The 23792-nt window shown below is 36.6% G+C and overlaps 1 long non-coding RNA gene across 1 annotated transcript; it reads left to right on the forward strand.

The window, feature by feature from the left end:
* Nucleotides 1-10806: 10806 nt before the first annotated feature.
* Nucleotides 10807-23698, forward strand: LOC124891917. The gene is made up of 3 exons (XR_007049949.1): nt 10807-10984; nt 11074-11092; nt 23619-23698. It is a non-coding gene; the product is annotated as an uncharacterized LOC124891917 (long non-coding RNA).
* Nucleotides 23699-23792: the final 94 nt, after the last annotated feature.

Below are 23792 nucleotides of genomic sequence, written 5' to 3' on the forward strand. Positions count from 1 at the left end.
CTCTTACGGTGACCGCCAAGGAAATCAACTCACCTCAAGATCCACCGTTTTCAAGCAAAGATCAATACTAGATTTTCCAAGCCCTAACTAAGACTTAGTGTTCTATCTCAAGAGAGAGGATTTTTAATGTTTTAATCTTTCATCTTTCATAAACTACCAAAAATAACACTAAAGGGGCCTATTTATAATATATTACAAATGAAGATAAAAAGACCACTTTGCCCTTAATGAGAGGGTTTGCCATGGTATGTAAATACACCATGTGTAAAGTCAAAAATACCCTTAATGAAGGGGCAACCAAGGTATGTTATAACATGAATGAATGGCGCCTCTTCAATGATCTCAAAAACTGAGTATGGCTCATACTTCAAGGCTTGTGGTTCTTGGGTTAGCATTAATGTAAGAAACCAAGAAACCTTCCACACACGGGATTGCTTTAAGTCATGCTCAAAATGACCCTTTTTTTCATATCCTTGTGCTCTCGGGGTGACCAAATCTTTGAGCCTTTAGGTGTTGGCCTCTAAAGATGTCATCAAATGCTAAGGTGTCCATTTTACTTGTATCAAGATTGGAGCTTGAAATGGTCAAAAAGCAACAGAAAAAGTACAGTTGAAGACCTGCAGTGAACTAGCCTCAGTTACCGCAGTCGTGGTCAATGGGCCGCGGTCACAGCCAGTCAAGATAGTCAATCAATCATGACAATGAAATTAAATCACAGTCGTGTAGCCGCGGTCACACTAGACTTGTGCGATCGCGGCTTGGAGAAAATGTTCAGCCCAAAGGCAAAATTGTTATTGCACATGCTGATCCCAATTTGACCAAAAAGGCTCAAAACCCTCATTTATCTCATCATTCATTCCATCACATTCCTTTTTCCCTAATTTTTCTAGGTTTTAGCTTGAGACTTTGTAGCCTCCATATTTTAAGAAGAAAATATTATATAAATTTTGGATGAAGAATACATTGGAGACTTTCCAAATGGAATATTTTCTCACTTCCATTGTTGATATTGTGGAGGAGCCAAGTTTGAAGTAACATTCGCTTAGATATTCTACAAATTAATTCAATGGAGATTATGGCTATATCTATGCTTATTTATATTAAGTGTAGCTAAATCTCCATGTGTGAATAGGGGTCTAAGTGCGTGTGGGTTGTTATTGTTAGCATCTATTTGGTAGTTCATGTTTATGGGTTTTATTATTACTATTCTAGTTTGGTTGGGATTTCATGGGTGAAAACTCCAATTACCTACATGGGCTTGATGGGTGAAAGCTTCAAGCTTTAAAAAACCTAAGGCTGTCTTCGAAAGAAGGGTTTTAGGTAAAGTTTAGGAATCTATATCATCCTTAAAAGAGGGATATGGAGACCAAAGCAACGATACATAATTATGTGTGTAGTTTGCTATATTCTCACTATCTTAGAAATAAGGGTAAAAGTGAGGTTGACTATGCCTTGGGTGTCATCCTAGATATAGGATGCCTTTATTAAGGTTGTGGTTGCTAATTTTTGAACACATCCATTAGGTATTCGAAAGGATCAATGGGTGAAAGTTTGGTGTTTTGTTGAAAGACTAGCATCCAAATCTATAACCAAACCTACCCATATTTGACTTACTAAATCGATGTTGATCACCTCCCACATGTCACTCCCTTAGTAATGCATAATCCCAAGATTCGTGCATAATTGTTAAAACTCTAATTATTCGTTGCCCTGAATTTATACTAGAAAATCCCAAAAAGAAATATTAGTGTAGGAACTTAACTCCCCTATTTTATCTTTTTGTACCATTTGTTTGAATTTAACTTGTAACTATCATTTCAAATTAATTTGATCGCCACTCACATTGTTCCCCGAGGAATCAACCCCGACTCCAAATTAGGTAAATATATTGACGACGACCTCTTTGCACTCAAATTGACCCGTAAGTTGAGTGTTATCATTGTATCCCTAAGATGCTCAAAGAATAGCCTTAATAATCTTAGCATGATCCACAATACTCTGAAAAGATGCTCTATACACTACTATTTGATTTTGTAGCAAGCTAAAGAAAAACATCCAACCCGTTCAGGAACTTTCGAGTCTTTTCAAACTCAGTGGCGATACTGGTATAAGAATATCTAGACAAGGCATATAAACATGCTTCATACTTTGCAACAATCATAGAGCCCTGTTCCAAGTGATTAAACTTACCTCTCAGCTGATTTCTCAAACTAAAAGGCACAAATCTGTCCAAAAAGGCCTCTGTAAATTCATCCCAAGTCATCTTTGGCAATCCAAAAGATTAGCAACCAACAGGTGACCTCCACCAATATTTGGCTGCATATCTCAACTGGTAAGTAATATAAGCGACCCCATAAAACTCAAGAGAACCAAGGTTATGCAGCTTCTTACTATAATCCATCAAGAACCCATAGGCATCCTCACCTACAACACCTCTAAACCTAGGACCCAAACAAGTGAACCTCTCAAACCTCCTCTAATCCTCAAAATACATAGTTACACTCAAAATAATAGGAGACATAGTAAATCAAATTAGCTAAGAACCCATCAGAGGAGGCATTATAGAAGAAGGTTAAACTCCTGACCTCGAAATACCATACTTAAATATGGGGACTGAAGAAGGAATCGCACCTAGGGTCTATGGAGTACTGTAAGCAAATATTGGTACAAGAGGAGGATCCATACTCAGACCTAAGGGAACACCACAACTAGACATTGGCACAGAAAGGGGTACAATATTTGGCACTAGAGGAATACCAACTGAAATCAAAAGAGAACTCTCCAACTAGGTTAACAAGTGAACCAGTAACCCCTCTAAGACTAGGGTAGAATAACTTAGTAAAATCAGAGTAGGACTTGAATCTCCAGCATGCTCATCTTAAGGCTCAAAAGAGATCCCCCTAGTGCTATCTCTGGATGGGGCATCTCCTCGTGCCTATCCTTCACATCGAGACTGACCACAACTTACAACTCGCACTCTAGACTAGGATCCCTCGTAGATAATGGATCCGAATCTCTAGACTTAGTGGATCTATTCCTCACCATTTGTGCAGGAAAAAGTGAAATATAACTTAAAACACAAAATATGAAAGATCTGCATGATATAGAATAAAATAAGGGAAATTTCCTAAAGACAACTTATAGCTTCTCGAAAATAGATATGAATTTCTACGTACCAATCTGTGAGACTCTATTAGACACCCTGTTCTTACACTATTAGGACCAATAAACCTAGCTGCTTTGATACTAATTTGTCACAAACTAAAAACCAAGGGTCATGATGACACTTGTCACTACAAGCCTTCACAAGTAAGCCTATCACCCAAACTAATATAAAATGAAAAATAATACCAAAATCCAAGGCATGACTCTTGGAATAGAGCCAAACAACACAAATATAACAAAAGTTGTTATATATAACCAAGGATACCATACGAAAATCCTAAAACATGATGTCATAATGTAAGAACAAAATTATACAACTCAAAATACAAATTACATAGGATATGCCAAGAAGGGAAAAGTCTGTCTCTTAATACAATAAAGACATAGTTTAGGTGATAAAAGGTAGTAGCCAACTTTGAATTCTTAGATCAACTGCAATGTCAAATGGCTCCAAGTATTACCTAATCAACTGTTCTGAGGTGCACTCGTACCTGGATCTGTATCGAAAGGGCACAGTAGGGGTGAATACGGTCCACATGTGATAGCCTAAAACTTTGAACTCACAAAAATGGAGACACAAAACACAAAAACCAGCAAGCACATAAAGAGAAAACAACACACCAAGAAGAAAGGAGATGAGGAAGAATGCAAAAATATAAAGATAGTAAAGTGACCCTTATTTTCACTAGATGATTAAAAAAAGGAGATGTATCAAATATCCAATCACACCTCATAAATGGAAGTTCAAACCACTCTCTTAGGTGACCTAAAGGACTCGCACTTCCTCAAGCACACCTTTATTTCCAATTGACCCAATACAAGAGAAAAAACTATTTCAATGTTTCAAGGCCCTAGTTATGAATTTCAAGCTACAACTAGAGACTAAAAACTACAACTAAGAGTAATATTCAATGTCATCAAAAATCTAATAAAAAGAGAAGTAAAATGGTCTATTTATACTATTACATTCAAAGGAAAAAAATGCCCTTAATGAGAGAGGGAATTGGGGTATCTCTTGAGTGTCACTTTGGAGTGCAAAATATCTTCAATGCCCTTCACTTGAGGTCCCTCTTGAGTGTTTAAGTTCCCCTCGTTCCTTCTCTTGACCAAGGCTTCAAAATACTCTAAAAAGTCTTTAATTTCTTGCTAATTCTGAAGCCTTGACCCTTAGATAATACCTTGTACTCTTGGTGCTCCTTGTGCTTGTATCATCCTCTCCATCTTTAAGGAATTTGTCCTCAAATTCAGATCTTGCAAGAACTAAAGAGAGAGCACAACAAACACATAATCCTCTTAGTAGGAGGGTTAGTATTAGTACCACACTCTTATCACCATCCCATGGTAACTCACACTTGACATACACCCACATATCCTTTGTATTTGATATAAAACTCTTAGCATAAAGGATACCAAAGACATGAATAGCATCAATATAAAAAATAAGTGAGCATGACCAGCAACTATAACCTTCACATCTCAAGTGTATTCCAGGATCAAATGGGAACAAAGGATAAGGGTTTAAGCCGAGATGACCCACTCCTTTCACTAAGTTACAAAGCTCACAATCATTCAAGGCATTACCCACCACTAGGACAAACACAAGACCACTATGAACAAGATTAATATCATGGATATCATTACACAAGTTCAAAGGACCATGTTCAATATCAAGACCATCATTACTAGCATCAACACCAACTTGAAAGTTTGCAATCACACTAGTCTCATATTCAAGTGTTGAGCTAATCTTAGGTGCACATGGTTTATTATTCTTATCAAGAGATCTAACAAAAGAAGAAACATGCACACCTACATCAAGAAATTCCAAAACATCTTCATAAGGAATCAGATTACATCAATTTAAGCTCAAGAAAATATAGGGAATAGCATTGTTACCTCAGTTTGGACTAGGACAGTCCACTTTTTTGAAGCTCTCGGCCAAGGGTGTCTTGAGGCCACCTTCATGTGAGATTTCTTGAAGAATCAAGGCTAGGAAAAATGATAGCCTTTGAGTTGGTAAGTATCAAGGAACCTTCGTAGGCAAGTCCTACAAACAATGTTGTCTTTCCTTTTTCCCTTCTCACAATCCGAAACCTCCCCTCCCTTTTTCTTCTTTCTTTTCTCATCCAACTTCTTAGTTTTCTATTGGATTTCACTCACACTAGATGGTGGAAGAGGGAGAAGACTGAACTTTCAGCCACCATGCACAAAGGTGTACCTATTAGATCTTCTATCATGTATGGTGTGCCTATCAAATTACCAAGGCCTTCCCAACAATATGTGACATGCTTGCATAGGTATTACATTACATAAAACTTCATCATGATAATTCCCTATCTTGAATCTAATCACATATTGCCGTTTGACCTTTAATTCACTACACTTATTTAACCATTAAAGCTTTTATGGATTCAGGTGAGGGATAGTAGCTAGTTTCAAGTGGTCAACCAAGGTGACACTAGAAATATTCACACAACTCCCACTATCAATGATCATTGAACTCAAACTTCCTTTAATAAGGCACTTCGTATGAAATAGGTTCTCTCTTTGATCACCCAAGACCTTACTAAACAAAGTTCTCCTAACAACATAAATGGGCACATCACATTCTCCTTCACAAAGCAACACATCTTCTTCACTACCCTTACTAACTTTGGGTTCTAAGAACTCTCCATCTTGAGAGTTGTCATCATTCTTCTTGATTTCCAACTCCACTTCTTCACCAAGATAATACAACTTCCCCTTCCTTAGAATCACATTATGTCGATTAGGGCACTCGCCCTATGACCCCAACCTTGACACTTAAAACATTATAATCCCTTAGATGAGGGAGGAAGGGCATTCGGCTTTACCTCCAACTTTGGAGGTTGATATAACACTTCCTTGGTTGAGATTTGAGAAGAAGAAGAAGATGGAGAAGATTTGTTCTTGTTCCAACCCGAAGTCAAAGGTCTTACCTCTTTATTTCTGGTCAAACTCAAACCTTGTTGGACTCTAAGCTTATAAGCCGACCTTTCTTTGTTCTCTTTTTCAATCTCTATGGAAGCTTGGAAAACTTTAACCACAGTTCCAAACTTGTGAAAAGTCAAACGGAAGGATATGTCCTTGTTCAACCCAACTTTGAAGCGGATAACATCATGTTGCACTTGTTCACCTCTATGGTCAAGTTTCAAGACAAGTTTCTGAAATTCCTCATAATAGGCCATGACACTCTTGCTTCCTTGCTTTAGATTGTAAAGCTTGGCAAGAAGCTCATGCCTATAATGCTCTAGTACATATCTTTCTCTCGTAACTCTCTTCAACATCTCCTAAGGAGGTGGTTATCCATTAATCAACACATCATCAAATATTTTGGTGTAATCCCACCAAGTATTTGCATATCCTTCAAAGTGAACAATAGCATAACAACTTTTCTTTTCTTCGGAAAGGTCGTTCACTTGAAAAATCTATTCACAAGTGGATTCCCAAGCTAAGTATATTTCCGGATCACTCTCACCTCTAAAAATTGGAATGCCAACCTTGATTGAATTAATGACAATGTCTCAGATTCTTGGATGTTCAATATGGCCTTGTCTTGCCTTATGCCCTCGGAATCTTCCATAATGCCCTCTTTAATCATGTCTTTTCCTCATTTCTTCTTCCAACCACTAGTCATCATTAGGAACATCATAAACTTCTTGCTCCTCTCTACCATAATCCTCAATTTGGATGGGTGGGTTTTGGATTTGAGGCCTTTTTGGAAGTGGGTTTGGTCTTTGATTATGTGGTACTTGAACTTGAGGTATTGGAGGTGGTGGATGGTAAGTTCTTTGGTCCATGGGATTTGTCATTTGGTAAATGGTATTTTGTGAAGGTATTTGGTTCAGATTTAGGGATGGAGTTGGAGTTCCAAGTCCCTCTTGTTGGACTTGGTTTATTTGGTGATGTAGTGTCCTTTGTAGGGTCCGGTTAGGAGAGGTTTGGGATTGGTTTAGTGGCTGGTTTAGTGGAAATCTTGGAGGGTTTCGAGTGTTATAGTCATGGAAGAGTTATTGGCTTGGACACTAGAGGATGCATGGTAGGGATTAGGAGTAGAAGGTCGTGAGTTCCTCCTACTTTCAACACAATCAAGCCTTCCACTAAAAGTGGAAATTTCACCCCGCATTGCATCTATATCGCTCTTCATTTTCCTCCTCAAAGCATCATTACTTTCCTCCACTTTTCGGGTAAAGGCCTCAAACCGAGCCATCAAAGCTCCAATAGCATCATTTCCCAAAGGTTGGGAAGTAGTATCTCCGAATTCCATGGCAAATGTACCTAAAAGAACAAAAAACAGCAAGCAAAACAACCTACAAACTGAGCAAACAAGCTAGTTCAAATGCCTCACTTCACTCATACTCAACCTCACCTCACATTTGGCCTCACAAGTGTTGAAGAATCAAAAATACTTGGCAAGTTACTTGATAGGTGAGAAGCTTTGGTCCGGACTCGATCTTTGTTTGAAACGACTCAAATAAAGTGATGCACAGACTTGAACCAACAAAATACTACGACTTAAAAATGAGAAAAGCACACAAAAAATCGAAGACACGAAATAAACAGACCCAAGACTAATTATCAACCTAGTAGGTAGTTACTAGTTTGATAATTAGTGATAAGAGTTTAACACACAAGAAACTAGAATCAAGAATTATAAAAAATCTAATTTTAGAGATGAATTTGGTTGATCACAAGTGATGATGTGGCACTACGTGGTTGGTTATCACTTTTTTTGAATTTTCAATTTCCCAATCCCATGTTTCGACCAAGTATCAACTTTGTGAAGAGGAATTTTCAGATTTGAGGGGGTAGGTAAACAATTTGGAGCCCTTTCAAGCCTTTAAATGAAATTGAAATGAAATGGTCCCCCCCTCCCAATTAATTACAAATGTACTTGATTTGTCCTTTGGTCCCTCTTTCTTTTGGATGGATTAGGAATATACTAGGGAATATTCTTGGACAAACAACAAGCACACTCTCTTTGTTCCCTTCTTTTGGATCAAACAAATACTTTGAATATTACAAACAACAAGCACACTCTCTTTGTTCCCTTCTTTTGGATCAAACAAATTCTTTGAATATTCTTCTTCGCTAAGATATGAAGATCATGGATGAACAAGATGAATATTCAAGTGTTGACCAAGTTTGACCAACAAGCAACTGAACTCCAAATCTAAATTTTCTTTTAGATCTAGATTCCTTAGGCCAAGACAAACACAACCAGCATAAATTAAGCAACAAAATGCCACAAAAAAAGATGATAAAAAATGATATCCCACCTCAAAAGCTTCAAACAAGGAACAACAATGGTGGATCTAGCTCAAATTCAACCTAACTTTGCTCTAAAAGTAGATCTAGACTCCTTAGGTACTAGAGAGCAAGGATCTAGTACAAGAAACCAACAAAACACAATAAAAACTTATAAATCTAACTTGGAAATTTTGGATCTACAACAAACACAAGACAACACACTTTTTTTGTATTTTCGAATTTTTTGACTCTTTTTTGTTGAGATTTTCTAAATAAGAAACTAAAACCAAGATTTAGGGATGTTGGAACAACCCTAACCAAGGCTTTGATACCAAATGATATCATAAAGCTTTGAACTCATGAAAATAAAGAGGAAAAACACAAAAAACCAGCAAGTACATAAAGAGAAATCAACACACCAATAAGAAAGGAGATGAAGAAGAATACAAAAATGTAAAGATAGTAAAGTGACCCTTACTTCCACTACATGATAAACCAAAGGAGATGTATCAAATCTCCAATCACACCTCACAAATGGAAGTTCAAACCACTCTCTTAGGTGACCCAAAGGACTCACACTTCCTCAAGCACACCTTTCTTTCCAATTGACCCAATACAAGTGAAAAACCTATTTCAATGTATTTAAGGCCCTAGTTTAGGATTTCAAGCTACAACTAGAGAGTAAAAACTAAAACTAAGAGTAATATTCAATGTCATAAAAAATCTAATGAAAAGAAAAGTAAAATGGTCAATTTATACTATTACATTCAAAGGACAAAAATGCCCTTAATGAGAGAGGGAATTGGGGTGCCTCTTGAATGTCACTTTGGAGTGCAAAATGTCTTTAATGCCCTTAACTTGAGGCGCCTCTTGAGTGTATAAGTTCCCCTCCTTCCTTCTCTTGACCAAGGCTTCAAAATACTCCAAAAAGTTTTCAATTTCTAGCTAATTCTGAAACCTTGACCCTTAGATAATACCTCATACTCTTGGTGCTCTTTGTTCTTGTATCAACATGTACTCAATAGGTATCATAGGCCAACTGAGAAAAGTAGAAATAAAGCATACAAAATACACATTATAAGCATATCGCCTGCAGGTAGCAAAATGTTCCAAACAGTAGCCCACATTATCTCCACTAATAGTTTTACAATATTCACATACGCCGCTATGTGATATCACACATACAGGAAATAAATAAGTAATGCACATAGACAATTCTCATACCAATAAAGATAATACAATACAAAAAGAGCACGAGGTAAGTAAAATGTGATGATGATGATGATGATGATGATGATAATGCACGAGGTCATCGCACAACCTCTGTATACAACTACTGAGTTGTGCTCTCGGGGTAGAACCTATGGGTGTTCGTCAAACCATATAAAAGTCATATACAATACCATTGCCATATCTCCTCTCGGGTACATCCATGGGTAGAGGGTTTTAGAGTTGTCATATTTTCTACAAGAAATAGCCATTGTTTCTAGTATTTCCATGGTGGTACCAATGTTTCATTATTGTATATGATATGAGGATGCAATTCTCACAACCAACTAGAATGATAATTTTCATATCAAACCAATATACTAATCAAGTGGGCCAAAAATTAACTTCATATTCCAACCATCATGAAAACCAACATAATCCATAAGCCAATAGAGTAAATACACAAAAATATACCATTAATACCACATTAGTGTCTTTCATCAAACAAGATATAACTAATTTCACATACACATGGCCAATGATAATATAATACCCCACACAACACACAACAAATAATGTCCCAACCCCCCCCCCCCCAATTAGAAATTATATAGGCCCCCACATGGGCATGACACAATAATATAACCATTTTCATGATTGGTTTCTAATACCCTTAACATGATTTTGTCCCAATATTAACTACCTAACCCATTCTGAAGAAAATTAAGCCATAACCTACCTTGAATGCCAAAAATTGGACTGATAGCATTCTATGGGGAGCCTTTTCTCCTAGGAACGGACCCAGACACTACTAGAAATGAGTGATATGGGAATGATTAGATAGCAATGGTGTAATAACCATTACCATAAATAATCTACGATGTCAGTTTTAATCATCGCATATTGTTGTCTACTTTATTAGGACAAAATTTAAATATAACCATCGTGTAATCATAAAACTGTTGCAATAGAGTAATATATGGAATGATTGTACAAACCATCGCTATAGACTATTTATATCCACGGTTATTTTATGATAAAAATAATATTTCCTAGGAATTTTCCCTCACATATTTTATTTACCCAATAGTTTTATTAAATTTATTAAAAAAAACTAAAACATTTGAAAATTGGTCTTAGGGTTTCAACAGGCCTCATTTATCATTCTTCTTCTTTGAATCTCATCAGTGACCGCAACTGACCTTCATTCTTCTTCTTCAATACTTATCAGAGACAATTGTTCAAGTTAGAAAATAGTTTAATTGAGAAAATCATTCAAGTGAGCTTTGGTATTTTTCGTTCAATTTGGTCTGAATCATTCAAGGAATCAGGATTCTCTCAGGTTTGACTTAGCTACAATGTCTCTAAATAGTCTTCTTTGTTTATTTGGATCTTCTTATCTAGTCTTCTTCTCCAATTTTTCTTCTCCAGTGAAAGGTCTTCTTCTCAGGTATGTCTTTTTTATGTTTATGGGTTTACTAGTTATGTTTATGGGTTTGCATGTAAGAATTAATGATTTGATTGTCCGTAATTTGCCTTGAATATGCTTTTTTTCATAATTGAAAATTTCTTAAGTGGGTTTTGTTCTATGAATTTGTTTGGTTGCATTTTCCCCTTTCTGCCGATGAAAGTACTATTTTAAGGTAAAAATTCCCTTTTCTGCTGGTGAAATCTTTCGCTATTGTAACCATTAGTAGATTTAATATGAAAAGTCCATGAGTAGATTTAATTTTTGTGTACATATATTGCTTAGTAGTAGTTTTGGTTAGATCTGGAAAACGGTACCATTAATTAAAGTAAAACAACTTGAAAGAAAAAGTAGGTAAAGAATGAAAAAGAATTTGAAATCTATTAAAATGCCTAACTATGATGCCTCAAATCTGGTACCCGAAATGCTCTACGGTGCTCATGACCCTGAAGGACCACAAGCTAACCCATGACTAATAGATGTACCTGAACACTCCATAATATACTGTATGAATGTGGAAATAAAGGTTGAAAGGCCATAAGGTTCAAAACTATAACATAACTGATAAAAATATAACATGTAGCTAGGATATGAAATACCTAAAACAACTGAAATAACTGTCAGAGCATGATAATCTGAAAAGCCTCTAACTGACTGAACTATTTGAATAAGGAGTTGATGGGACATGTCCCTAACTAACTCCAACTAATAAATTAATCAATGAGATAATAAAGTAATGGTCATGTCTTCGAAGGATGAGCTCTCACTGCTAAGTCTAACTTCTGAGACTGGAATGTTACTGATACTCTGGAGCTCGTGCTTCTGAACCTATGGTATAAAACACCATAGCGCAAATGCGTCAGTATGTTTGAATGTATATGCATGTGAGTTAGGCTGAATGAAAAGTGTTCACATGCATGAACTATACTAACTGACAGGGTAACATGAACGTGAGAATGCATGCATAAATACATAATAACTATAACTGAGTTTGTGACAACATGATTACTGAACCTGAGTACTGATAAAATGAGATACTGATAACTGTATAACTGAAATAATTGATACTGAGCAACTATTTTTGACAGTCTAGATTCTGATGGAACAAGCTGAGTTTCGTACTATTTTGAGTTGACTATATCTGGCAGTCCTGAATTCTGTAGAACTATCTGAGTTCTATTACTAAGTGTTGATGTTTCAACCTATGCTGACTATATAGTTCTAGAATTCAAGGATGACTTCTAAGAATCACACCCTCATCTGACAGTGTGTGTTCCCATCCTTGGGTTCTATTACTAAGTGTTGATGTTTCAACCTATGCTGGCTACATAGTTCTAGAATGCAAGGATGACTTCTAAGAATCACACCCTCATCTGACAGTGTGTGTTCCCATCCTTGGGTTCACTCAGTGCTAATCCTTAATTCCATCTGAATAGACACTGAACATAGATTACTAAACTTAACTGGACTGAATTAATTGAGTTTCGTTGACTGATGGAATAGTACTGAGATTACTGTATTACTGAGCTTTCCTGAGTCACGTGACTGGCTGAGTTCTATGGATCGTGGCTTGATTGAGGATATCGTAAAATCATGACACTAACTCTAGGCACATAACCATATTTTTTGGATACAACTACCCCCAGGACTCAATGGAAAGAAACAGATAAAAGCATGACTTTCTTGAATACATGACCATTATCAAAATCCTTAATTCATTTATTAAGGCATTTCGTCAAACATTTGACATGCATAAACTTGTACATAAATGGGGATTTCATATTATCATACTAGTATGGCACTTTTCTTTCACATTAGCATTTAGTAAAACATATGGGGAGTATGCGTCGGTTATACAATCATCAACACATCTAATAATCATGGATACATCAATCAACTTGTAATTTGAAAGGAGTTTATCATGATTTTTATGCAAATCTTCATATACTAGGGTCAACCATTGAAATATGTAATTTAAAACATGAATCAAAACCCATAACAGCATGAACAAGAATTTCAATTCAATTTAAATGATGAACATTCATCAATACCCAAATCTTGAATTTTTAAAAGAGATTCTTGAGCTTCATGGGTGAAAGGGACCTATGAAACAACACATGAATACCTTGCGAGTTTCTTGAAGTTTATGGACTAGAAGAACTTGAATTTCTTTATTTCTTGAAGAAGGATTTGGATCTTGTTCTTAGGGATTATCTTTGAGAGAAAACCCTAATTTGATGTTGTGAATGAATAATGAACTTATGAGCCTTGGTCTGATAAATTATGGGTTAAAATGGGTGGAAAAGGACCCAAATACCCTTTAAAAATGACTTAAAATTTGTTGAACGGGACCTACGATGGCTCGTGAGATGGTCTATCGCTGGCTCGACGATTCTTCATTGCGACCATCATACACGAACCAAAAACACAATTACTTCCTTATAGCGATAGCTTGGCCGATGGTCCATCGCAAGTTCAACGGTCCGTTAACCTGTCCGTCACATCTTATCTAGAAGGTTGACTCACTTCCTTGGCTACGACGGTCTAAACGATGGTTCGTCGCTCGATCGACGGCCCATCAACCTCTGAGTAAAACATCCATAACTTTTTACTCTGATACTGGATTTGGACGAAATTGGTATCATTGGAAAGCTAATTCAATTTCCCACATGATAAAAAGTGAAAATCTTAAAAATTCCACGTGTACCAAAATGGATTCATATTTCAAAGTATGTTTCTAACATTCTTGGGATGATTTCAAGCTAGGTAGAAGTACGGGGTATTACACTTCTCCTTGAGGATGAGACTGAGTGAGATGGGAGAATATAAACTAACATACATACTAAATATGAACAATTGGAATATGATCTTATGACTGACTTGACTGATAACATAACATATCATACTAATCATGCATATCTGACGCATGTATAACTAATTGTTCTAATGAACTAAGGTTCTCACAATGAGAATGCATATCTGATGTATGATTATATGACTGAACTGGTACATGAATGCATGAATTAATATGTAATGGTATCTAATACCATGTTTGCGATAGAATTCTGAACATAAAATATATACTAAGCTTGTAACTGAAACCTGAACATAGACTGAAAAGCTTAAGGAGAATTGTTACCTTGAGCTAGATCTGAGTTGGCGGAGAAGAGGTGAGGATAATTGGTACACATGTCTGCTTCTGCTTCCCAAGTAGCTCCCTCAACGGACTGATTTCGCGAAAGAACTTTGACTAGAGAGACTTCTTTATTCCCCAGTCTATGAACCTGATAGTCTAGGATTTTGACTGGAATCTCTTCATAAGAGAGGTTGTTCTGAACATCTATGCTCTGAATAAGGTCTATGCTGGGTCACCTATGCACTTCTTGAGCAAAGAGACATGGAAGACTGGACGAACTGAGGCTAGATCTGAAGGCAACTCAAGATCATAAGCTAGCTTGCTGAATCAACTGAGAATCTTAAAAGGACTGATATATTGAGGACTAAGCTTTCCCTTCTTACCGAACCGCTTCACTCCCTTCATGGGAGAGATCTTGAGATAAATATAATCACCAATATTGAACTCGAGATCCTTTCTACTCACATCTCCTTAAGACTTTTGTTGGCTTTGAGTAGCCTGGAGTCTTTCTTTGATCAACTGGACTTTTTTAAGGCATCGAATACTAAGTCAGGCACTATGACTGAGGCCTCACTAACTTTGAACCAACCGATTGGAGATCTACACCTCCTACCATAGAGAGCTTCAAATGGAGCCATCCAAATACTAGAATTATAGTTGTTGTTATATGCAAAGTCAATCAAAGGCAAGTGGTCATCCCAACTACCCTTGAAATCTATTGTGTACAACCTTAGCATTTCTTATAAAGTCTGAATGGTCCTTTCTGCTTGACAATCTTTCTGAGGATGAAAGGCTGTACTGAGATGAACTTGGGTACCAAGACCCTTTCGGAACACTTTCCAAAAATAAGAGGTGAACTAGGTACCCCTATCTAAGATAATAGATAACAGAACACCATGCAATCTGACCAACTCTCTGATGTAGAGTTTGTCGTAATCCTCGGCTAAATAAGAGGTATGGACTGCAAGGGAATGAGCTGATTTGGTCATCCTATCTACAATAACACAAACTGAATCATGCTGATGACGAGTATGAGGCAAAGCCATCACAAAGTCCATGTTCACTTCTTCCCACTTCTTGGTAGGAATACTAAACTCTTGCATGGACCCACTAGGCTTCTAATGCTCTATCTTAACCTACTAACATGTAGAGCACTTAGCCACAAACTCTGCAACATCTCTCTTCATCCTAATCTACCAATAGATTTCTCGCAAGTTGAGGTACATCTTTATGGCCCCTGGATGAATAGAGTAGCACGCACCATGCGCTTTTATAAGAATTTACTGCCTTAAGTTGTCTACACCGGAGACAAACAAACAAACCTGACAATGCAATACACCATATACCCTTTGGGAGAAAACCTCTACTTTATGATGCTTGACTGACTCTTTCAACTTGACTAGAATGGGATCTCTATCATGCTTTTCTTTTACCTCAAACACTAGAGGTGATTTTGAACTACTCTGAACCCATATGTCACCCTTCTCTGAATCGACTAAGCCAACGCCTAGTCTGGCAAGATGGTGGATGCAAAATATAAATAATATCATAAATTTCATAAAAATGTACATACGAACCATAATGACACACCTAGATTGAGTGACATTGAATCATGCAACTCATATCATCTTAGATAGGAAATGTAGGAGAAAAACCTCATAAATCATTATAGATCATCATAGGCAACTTGACTTACCATATCAAAACTCGGAGTGACTCGGTATTTCAATAAACATGACTCTTATGGACAGGAGAGTTTCCTATAACCAGCAACCCCACGTGAGCTACGTGGAATACCAATGTTTAAAACCTCCGTTGGCAGAAGCGTCATACTCTTTGCCAGGGAGTACGACCTTAAAACTGCAATAATCACAATTGGGCTCTCTGGCCAATAATATCATCATCAAACAACCCTACGGTGGCACATAGGTTTGGGGAAATACCAAATTTCCCTCTCGGTGCTAAGTACTACTCCCCAACAAGCTCAGAACGCGTTAGGAAATCCACCACAACATCACAAGGGTCTATCATAAAAACCAAATCAAATCTCTTTCTCATTTATCAAATCATATCAATTTGTGGATTCCTAACTCAACACATTTTAGCTCATAATATTTTAATCTTCCTCAACATCAACAAGGTATCAATGCGTGAACCATAACCGACTCGACATTTGGACAAGGATATGAAGACTCAATACATAATATTTTTAACAATTTAACCCATCAAAATCATCCGAAAAATACCAAGACTCATTGCAACTTCAATATCAACATTTCTCAATTTGCCATCCAACTCTTATTTAAAGGTACTTGAGACATCAACCCATAGTAGGGATATAGAATTTCCAATATCAATTATAAATTCATAATAAGAAAATAATGGAATGATAGTATAAATCAAGGCTTACCAAATTTAATCATCATATGCTAATAATCAAATACTTTTTGGACATAATTCCATCTCAACATCATACACATATCGGATGACATAATCCCATAGCTCATGGACAATAATATAAGATATAAAACTATATTTCCAATTCATGGTAAAACATGTAAAATCTCATGTCATGTAATTCAACAAAAATACCAGGCACAAGATCGAAAGGATAATCTTGTTCAAAGCCCCACATACCTAAAAATGGAAGATAAATATGAACTTCCGACTCCGGAACTTTATTCACAAAAATAAAAGGTCATTCTCGAAGCCCTTAACATGATCAACTCAAATTTCAAATCAATTTGAAATTTCTACAGTTCAATCAAAAGACATAGAAGGATAAAATTTGGAGTAGTAGGGTTGAGGTTTGAACCTTAGGAAATTTTGGAGAAAAATGAGCTATTAATGCTCTTAATGGACTTAAATCCATGGTTGATCTGAATGGATTAGAGTGGGAATGACCAAAATACCCTTAAAAATTAAATAATGTCAAATTTATCCTTTGGTGGACTATTTTGATAGGCTGAAGTAGATCGATCATAACTTTTTGCTTCGATGGCCAAATTGGATGAAACTAATTTCATTGGAAAGAGGACTTTTAGAGCTTTCTGTTGATATATAGTATCTCACCCAGATCATTATGTACAAAGAGTTATGATCATTTAAAGTTGACCCTAAAATTCGCCTGGCCTCAGTATTTTTTTCCTACACATTTACTGTTCACCACTATTCATGATTAGATCGGAATGATCATAACTCATTGCTCGAGTGTCTTTTTTAGATGATCCACATATCGTTGGAAATCTTATTCGATGCTCTATGCAATGACGGGTCGCATATTTTGAAATTCCACATAGAAAAATTATTAATCATGATAAAGAATAGAATTCAACACATTTTTTCGTTCGTGATCTTAACGAAAAATTTTTTCGGGGAATCACATAGCCAAACCCAAGAAACTCCTGATATCTGATGGAGAGACAGGTCTGGGCCAATTTCTTACAGCTTCAGTCTTTTGAGGATCTACTCTAATGCTATCACTAGAAATGATATGGCCCAAGCATGCTACTGACCTTAGCCAAAACTAGCACTTACTGAATTTGACGAATAGCTGATGATCTTTGAGAGTCTGAAGTACTATTCTGAGATGGCCTGCATGATCATGCTCACTGCAGGAATAGACCAGAATGTCATCTATGAAGACTATGATGAACATGTCCAAGTACTGCCTGAACACACAATTCAGCAAGTCTATGAAAGCTATTGGGGAGTTGGTAAGACCAAAGAACATAACTAAGAATTCAAAGTGACCATACTGAGTACAAAAACCTATTTTTAGAATGTCACATTCTCTGACTATGAGCTGATGATAGCTCGATCTGAGGTCTATCTTAGAGAAATAACTGGCACCCTGAAGTTGGTCAAACAAGTCATCGATTCTGGCAAGAGGATACTTGTTCTTGACCTAGACTTTATTGAGCTGCTGGTAATCAATAAACATTCGGATAGAATTGTCTTTCTTGTGCACGAATAAAATTAGTACACCCCACGGGAAAACACTGGGCCTGATGAACCCCTTACCGAAGAGATCCTTCAACTGCTTTTTCAATTCTCTGAGTTCTGCTGGTGCCATTTGGTATAGAAGAATAGAGATAGGCTGAGTATCTTGAAGAAGATCAATACCAAAGTCTATTTCCCTTTCGGGAGGAATTCCTAGAAGATCATTGAGAAAGATATATGAATATTTATTCACTATAGGGATTGATTCGATATTGGAAGTTTCAGAACTAGTGTCCTTAACTTGAACAAGATAATAGAGACATTCTTTAGATATCATTTTCCCTGGCCGAAGGTAGGAAACAAGATGACCTCTGAACGCTGAAGTACTACCCTTCCACTCTAGCACATGTTAATTCAGAAACTGGAATTCAACTATTCTGTTTCTATAGTTGATTATGGAATAGCAGGAATGAAGCCAATCCATGTCAAGAATGACATCAAAATCATTCATTCTAATTCGACTAAATCTGCTGAGGTGACTTTTTGAAATATCATAATCGGACAGTTCTTGTATACCCGTCGGGCTATGATAGTTTTACCCCCAGGTTAGATACTAAAAAGGGCTCTACTAGAATTTCAAGACTGACGCTGAAATCAACTGTTATATAGGGAGTAACAAAAGACAAAGTAGCTCCTAATCTAGCAAAGCATAAACATGCACATGAAAGATCTGTAATGTACCAGTAACCATATTAGGAGAATATTCTTAATCTTTCCAAGACTGAAGAGAATAAAGTCAATTTGGGTGTTGCCCACTAGTAGCACTGAAGGTGGCACCCTGCTAGTTTGGGCGATCGAACTGAGTTGGGGAATGGTTTTAATGACCCTGATAGCCTAACTGGGGACAATCTCTAACTCTGTGGCCTAGATTTCCACATCTGAAATAGGCATCGCTACCAGTTCTACAAGCACTCTTGTAGTTCTTACCACAAGTCCGATAAAAGAGATTAGTTCGGGCATTACTGACACTGCACTGAGACTTAAGGCCTGGCGCCCTATCTTTATTACCATCCTCAAAGTTGGAATTGATGACCTAGGATGAAGCTGAGAACAGTTTCCTCCTTCTGATTTGGGCTGAGCAAAGTTAAAACTACTTGTCCTTGCTCTCTTATTCTACTTCTCTCTTATCTTAATCTTTTTCTATTCTATCTGTTAAGCATGAGTCATAATCTTGGCTAAAGTCATATCATTATTCAACATCGCAGACCTATACTATTTGACCACACTATCATTCACCCCAGAAAAAACTTACTCATCTTGGCCCTACTATCTGTAACCAGATGAGGAGCATATTTGGCTAATTGAGTAAACTTAAGAGAATACTCTTTCACGTCATGTTGCCCTTCCCGAGGTTGATGAATTATAATACCTTAGCTTATCTCAGCTCTAGGGGAAAGAACCTCTCTAAGAATACGGTGAAAAATTCCTCCCACCCTATAGATCCTACATCAACTAACCTTTCTAACTTCCACTGTTTGTACCAAGTGTGAGAAATATCCTGTAACTAATATGCAGCTAGCTCAGCACTATCAATAGTTGACACCCCCATAACGTCAGCAACCTTCTGAACCTGATTGATGAATTCCTGAGGGTCCTCATCTAACTTAGACCTGAGAAAGGATGAAGGATTCATTCGGGTGAAGTCTCGAATCCTGGCCACAGCTAAATTAGCCATTCAGTTGGTCGGAATGACAGCTGGTCATGCATTCTAATCAGTAACTAATTGACCAAGAGTAGTGAATCCAGCTCTGAACTCTGCATGAGAGACATGTTCGCCCAAAGGTTCTTCGAGATGAGGGGCTGACTGATTCTCATTTATTCTTTAAGGAGGCATGTTCTGTAGAAGAAAGGGAGAAACGAATTCGACCAGACTAAGAGATTAATGGGAGATTATGCTCACTGGCACGACATGAATACTGAAAGAAGGAAAACTATTCCAAAAATATCTTATAGCCTTCTATACATAAATGTGGCATGCAACACACCCATGCACAAGATTCTACTAGATGCGACTTTCAAAATTCCTAGGACACTATTGAACCTTATCCTCTGATACCAAGTTTGTAATGCCCCAAATCTGGTACCCAGAATGCTTCACGATGCTCATGAACCTAAAAGACCAAAAGCTAACCCATGACTGATATCTGTACCTGAACACTATATAATATACAGTATGAATGTGGAAATAAAGGCTAAAAGCCCATAAGGTTCAAAACTATAGCATAACTGATAAAAATATAACATATGGATGGGATATGAAATACCCAAAACTACTTAAATAACTGTCTAAACATGATAGCCTAAAAAGCCTCTAACTGACTGAACTATCTAAATAAGGAGTTGATGGGGCATGTCCCCAACTAACTCTAACTAATAAATTAATAAATGAGAGAATAAAGTAATGGTCATGTCCTCGAAAGATGAGATCTCACTTCTAACTCTGACTGCTGAGACTGGAATGCTACTGATGCTCTAGAGCTCGTGCTTTTAAACCTATCTTATAAAATACCATAGCACAAATGGATCAGTATGTTTGAATGTACTGGTATGCATGTGAGGTAGTTTGAATGCAAAGGGTTCACATGCATGAACTATTCTTACTGACTGGGTAATATGAACGTGAGAATGCATGCATGCATACATAATAACTATAACTGAGTTCGTGACAACATGATTACTGAACCTGAGTACTGATAACATGAGATACTTATAACTGTACAACTGAAATAACTGATACTGAGCGACTGTATCTGACAGTCTAGATTCTGATGGAGATAGCTGAGTTCTGTATTATTCTGAGTTGATAGTATCTGATAGTCCTAATTTTGTAGAACTATCTGAGTTCTATTACTGAGACTAAATGAAAGTATCTAAAAGTCCTAATTCTATAACTAAAATTGTGGGAAGTAGTTATCTAACTGACATGCCCCTAATACGCCATTATGACTGAGTTGGGATCGATTTTTGTAACCCTAATTGGAAGGGTGTCAATACCGTGCCACCTGTAAGGATATGCTATGAGTGACCCTCATCTGATAGTGTCCCGAAAAGAGAATGGTGGGGCCTTCATCTGACAGTGCTTATCCATACCTTATCAACCCTCATCTGATAGTATTGATGTCTCACCCTATGCTGGCTACACATAGTTCTGGAACGTAAGGATGACTTCTAAGAATCACACCCTCATCTGACAGTGTGTGTTCCCATCCTTGGGTTTACTCGGTGCTAATCCTTACTCCCATTTGAATAAACTCTGAACATGAATTACCAAATGAACTGGATTGAATTAACTGAATTCCATTGACTGACGGAATATACTGAGATTACTGTATTACTGAGTTTTCCTAAGTCACATAACTGACTGAGTTCTATGGATCGTGACTTGATTGAGGATATCGTGAAATCATGAAACAACTCTAGGTACACAACTATATTTTTTGGGTACAAGTACCCTAGGACTCGATGGAAAGAAAATTACAAAAACATGACTTTCCTGAATACATGACCAACATCACAATCCTTAATTCATTTATTAAGGCATTTCATCAAACATTTGACATGCATAAACTTGTACATAAATAGGGATTTCATATTATCATACTAGTATGACACTTTTCTTTCACATAGGCATTTAGTCAAACATATGGGGAGCATGCTTTGGTTATACAACCATCAGCATATCTAATAATCATGGATATATCAATCAACTTATAATTTGAAAGGGGGTTTATCATGATTTTGATGCAAATCTTCATATACTTGGGTCAACCATTGAAATACGTAATTTAAAACATGAATCAAAATCCTACAACATCATGAACATGAATTTCAATTCATTTTAAATCATGAACATTCATTAATACATAAATCATGGATTTTTAAAAGAGATTCTTGAGCTTCATGGGTGAAAGGGACCCATGTATCAACACATAACATACCTTGATTCTGAGTTTCTTGAAATTGTTGCACTTGAAGAACTTGAATTTATTTTTTTCTTGAAGAAGGATTTGGATCATGTTCTTGGGGATTATCTTTGAGAGAAACCCCTAATTTGATGTTGTGAATAAATAATGAACTTATGAGCCTTGGTCTGATATAATTAGGGGTTAAAATGGGTTGAAAAAGACTCAAATACCCTTTAAAAACAACTTAAAATTCACTGAACGGGATCTATGATGGCTCGAGCGACGTTCTGTCGCTGGCTCGACGATCCATCGTTTCAACCATCGTACATGGACCAAAAAAAAGAATCACTGCCTTATAGCGATGGCTTGGGCGACAGTCCGTCAGAAGTTCAACGGTTCATCAACTTGTCCATTGCACCTTATCCCGAAGGTTGACTCACTACCTTGGCTACGACGGTCTGTCGCTAGATCGACGGTCCGTCAACCTGGCCGTCTTACCTGGGCGATTCTGACAACTCTGAGTAAAACATCCATAACTTCTTACTCCGATACCGGATTTGGACGAAATTGGTATTGTTAGAAAGCTAATTCAATTTTCTGCATGATAAAAAGTGAATCTTAAAAATTCCATTTGTACAAAAATGGATTCATATTTCAAAGTAAGTTTCTAACATTCTTGGGATGATTTCAAGTTAGGTAGAAGTATGGGGTATTACACTAACATTATAGGACAACAACATATAAATGCATAGAGGTACTATTTTTTTGGTTTACAGAGCATGTCTTTATAAATTGATATTGGTACAATTTCTCTTTTTGTTTGATATCACACAAACTAGGCTATAATATCTTGTATTCTTTAGTTGCTCATATGAATAAGTGATGTATTATGTGTATTGAATATTTTTCATGTTGAATATATGTAGTTAAAATTATGGACTTTTGTATTTACATATAACTAATTATTAGAAAAAATTAGAGTTGCCATAAAAATTAGGTTTGTAAAGAGTAGTTGTAGTGATTATTTAATCATGGATGGAATGTCATTATGTTGAAAATAGTTCCTCTTATGAAAATAGAACTTGTATTTTTTTAATTCTTCTTATGAAAATAGTTTTACTATTTTATTGTATGTGTTTTATTTTCTTCACATTCTTAGAACTTAGAAGGGTTCCTGTGGAATTTTGTAGAATTAATATAAAGCTTACCTTTGGGTTATATTCTCTCTACTTCTTATGTGACCACTCCTTGAAATGGATCACTTCATTCCTCTAGTTGCAATACTTAGTATAATTTTCATGGCATCATAACATATTATTGATAGCTTAATAAACTCTTCTTTCAATCAATACTTGCCTTCATGAAGTCCACTTTTCCACATATAAGTGCTAAGGTAATTTAGTAGCCTCCCTATTATTCAATAACTCTATTCAAGGTCAATGATTTTTTACCTCTCCTATATCAGGATCATAACACTGAAGGGGTGATTATTCTCTTATAACTGTACAAATGCCAAAGAATTGGTAATTTGCATGAGGTTGGTTTCCACTTGTTGACTCTTGTAAGCCACAATATATATAGCATACTGCAAGAGTAGGCCTGTTGAAGTGTCTGTATGTTAATTTTGAAGTGTTGAATT

Source organism: Capsicum annuum, unplaced genomic scaffold (assembly GCF_002878395.1).
Source record: "Capsicum annuum cultivar UCD-10X-F1 unplaced genomic scaffold, UCD10Xv1.1 ctg4235, whole genome shotgun sequence".
Taxonomy (NCBI): domain Eukaryota; kingdom Viridiplantae; phylum Streptophyta; class Magnoliopsida; order Solanales; family Solanaceae; genus Capsicum; species Capsicum annuum.